Here is a 3,613-nt window from a genome sequence, read left to right on the forward strand (position 1 = left end):
CCTTCTGACCCTTAATCTATGAATCTATGAATCTATGATACAAAAATAGCAGAAGCACCACAAAAAAGTACCTGAATGAAAGAGGAACTTCTCTGGGCTACATTTTATAACACTATATGCAATATTTATGCAATGCAGTGCTCACCACAGGGTGTCTTTCAATCCCCCAGTGCTCTCCTCAGTGTGTGTGTGCGTGCATGCGTATGTGCGTGCGCGCGCGCGTGCGTGCGTGCACCTGCCAGTGCTGGGGCTGCAGCAGGGTGGAGAGGTTCTTTGGGGGCAGCAGGGAGCTGCATGGGCTGCAAGGCTGGATGGGGTAGAGAGCATCAGCAGGGCTAGTGGCGGGGAGGGCATGGAGTTGTGGGTCAGGGTATCAGCAGGGAGCTGTGGTTTGGGAGTGAAGGGCACCAGCATGGTCTTGGGGGTGGGATACTGTGGGTTGGGAGTGAGGGGCAGGGGCAGGACAAGGGCATATCACTGCCATCCACCCCCCACAATCATATACCCTTTTCCTCCCACAGGTGTCCTCTTTTCTGAAATTGGAAATACAGTAACCCTAACGTTAGTCCATGGGTAGAAGAGGGACAGAGGAGAATGAAATGCAAGAAGCAGCAGATGGCCGAGCAGCAAGGTTTAGTACAAGCCTGAAAGGCCCACACAGCATCTTGCTGAAATATTTTTAACTGAAATATGATGCAATATGGTTTTACTGATTAGTTAAAAATATTTCAAAGGCAATTCCTACAGAGGCTGTAAGGTTTCCCCTTCACTTAACGCTGATCTTTAGTTGCAAGGAATCGAATGGGGATAAAACTCTAAAGTTTGTGAGTGATTTGGGTTTCAAAAACCCATTGTGAGACTATCTGCCCAGATCATTCAGCTGCAGGGGCAACATGTAGGGGGTGCACACAGGTGCACGTGCACCCCCGAGTATGGCGGTGCACCCCCTGTAAAAAGGTGCTGCTGACATCGCCAGTGGCATCTGCAGGTGGTCAGTGACCCTTGGTCAGCGCTCGCCACCACACCCCTCCCCACCACTGACAGCACCAGCGGTGGCTATGGGAGCTTCCCCGCTTACTGCCCCCATGCTCCTGCCACTCCCACCACTGCTGCCATGCTCCCGCCGCCACTGTGCCCCCCCAGCCACTGGGGGCATGCACCGCTCATGTTCAGCTACATTGAAACTTATACCCTGAAGTAATTTCTTTATTTTATTGTTTTCAATGGGACAAAGAATCTCTGACCAAATGAATATAAGAGCCTGTCTGACCAGGCACACTTGGCATTATCATCCCTTTGCTTTACATCAGAAAATGTGGAGATATTGTTTCAAGGTGTCTGGCTAAATTGACAAGTGTACAGTTTTATGCATTTTAATGCAGTGATTGTTCAGCTAATGATCAAAAGTATCCATCATGAAACAATATGCTCTCACAGGGGTGGATCCAATATTTGGCAAAAGGAAAGTGCAGGAGCAGCCACCTGTGCTTCAGAGGTGGCTGCACCCTTGCTCTCCTCTCCCTCCTCCCAGCAACCCACCGATGCAAACAGACTACACCACAGGAGCCTCTGGGGACTTTTTTTACAGTCCTCCAAACACATACGAATTCCTCACTTCTTGTCAGTACTCAAATGCACATCCCTTTCCCCTCCTTTCTCCCCCTCACCCACCAGCCTGCTGCTACTTCTTCCCTCACTGTCCCAAGGTTGGCACAAATTTCAAAGCCACTCCTACCCTCTCCAGCTGGGCTACATTGTGGCTGAGTAGCTTTGAAGCTTCCTCCACCCCCAGGACAGTAAGAAAAGCAGCAGTTGCAGATATGGGAATGGGAGAAGGGAGAGAGAGGGGAGAGGGCATGCCTTTGAGCACAAAGGGAAAGGGGGAAGATTCTTACCTGATTGGGAATTTTAAAAATTCCCAAGAGGCTCCTTCAGTGTGGTCCAATTCAAAAGGTGGTGGGGTGCAGGCACACCACTGCACCCCCTTGGATCCACCCAATTTCATGCTGCTGTCACTGAGTAGAATTTGGTGTAGTTCATTGAAAAACCAGGCCCTTTGGATTTAATCCTGTCCCCAGGGAAGTTGATCACAAAAATCCCATCAACTTCAAATAGGCCAGGATTTCATTCTCTATGTAATTATTTATGTCAGCTTTTACTCATCTTCAATAAGAAAGGTTTCACCCAAAGATATAAGATCTCTTGATAATCTTCTAAAATGCAATAGGTAATAAACAGAATATCTATATATTAACCATCTAATGTGTAATATAAACATTAGGGCTGTGTGAAGCTTTGGTCGCTGATTTGATTTGGCGGAGTTTCAGCCCAATTCAGTGGCCAAATCCAAATCGAATCAGGAGACCCTTTAATCTTTCCGAATTGAATCGCAACCCTCTGAATTGATTCAGAGAGATTCAGAAAGATTTGATAATTTGGACATAGACACAGCTTTAAATGTTTTTTCTACATACCTCGAGGTATGAGGCGCAGCTTGTGAATGCTGCAATGGTGGGGCAGATGGAGCATCCCACGGGAATATGCCCTCCCCCCCCAGCTGTGTGCTTAGCAGTGAAACTGGAAGTACTTCTGGTCCATATCCTGGTCCACTGCTGAGCATGTGGGTGTCCCCTCCTCCCCGCCCCAGCACCCTTCCAGCGCAGCTGGCCAGTCGAGCAGGGGTTAAGGATCAAGCCCTGCCAGCTGGTCAGGTGACAGAAAAGAGAAGGCCAGAACCATGTAAACCTCAAGTGGAGAAGGCCAGAGAGGCAGCAGAGACTCCTGATGATTATGGAGCAGCTGCAGCAGCCTCCTTGGGAAAAAATGCCATGCTGTGAGACAGAAGCATAATTACATGTAAGTGAGCACTTTGTCTCTCTCATTTTTTTTTCATTACATGGGCATAAGGAGCCCATGGTTTACATTTAATGTTGAAATGCTGGTGGTTTGTGGCTAAGGCTGTAGGGGAGAAGGAGGCCTCATTAGTGCCAAGGGGTGCCATGACAGAGGGTTCAAGAAGCCCTGCTGCATTAGGGGTGCAGCACTAGGGTCATGAGCCCAAAGTCACTTGAAGGGAAGATAGGAGCCTAGTGGGTGGACTTAGGTGAAAGGCTCTAACTACAGAAAAGGGCAAAGCCAGAGGGGGCTGAGGCCCCAACAGCCTAGCACCACAGGGGCACAGTGTAGATGGACCAGTAGAGCTGGTGTTGTGGAGAGCATGGAATGGAGGGCCTTGAGCCTGAGCAAGTTAGAGAGCTAGAGCCCCAGAGTCAAGCCCTGCTTAGTGGGTTTTGACTGACAGGCCTAGCTAGAGAGAGAGGGGGTAAGCCCACAGCAGCTGAGACCCCAACATAAAGAGAAATTTATAAAACATCTGTGAGGCATGGGGCACATCAAGGGGAGGTAGGAGCATGCATTTTGCCATTAAGGCAACAGCTCATTATCTTACAGGTGGTGAGCCTGGAGCCTGTCTGGGAACCTGTAGGTCAGCCTCCTTCTTTATTTTCTAGAACCAAGTAAGATCAAGTCATGGCAGGAAAGTAAAAGGAGGGGGATGGGGGAGAGCTGATCCCCAGAGAAGGAAAATTCAGCAAGACTTGATGGGGACACACAC

General features: G+C 49.1%; 1 protein-coding gene across 3 annotated transcripts in view; it reads right to left on the bottom strand.

The window, feature by feature from the left end:
• Positions 1-3,613, bottom strand: part of LOC109296280 (solute carrier organic anion transporter family member 1C1-like) — a 75,078-nt gene that overhangs the window by 54,972 nt on the left and 16,493 nt on the right. The gene's annotated exons all lie outside the window — the stretch shown is intronic.

This window comes from Gavialis gangeticus, unplaced genomic scaffold (genome assembly GCF_001723915.1).
Source record: "Gavialis gangeticus isolate Ggan-Ray unplaced genomic scaffold, GavGan_comp1, whole genome shotgun sequence".
Classification (NCBI taxonomy): Eukaryota; Metazoa; Chordata; order Crocodylia; family Gavialidae; genus Gavialis; species Gavialis gangeticus.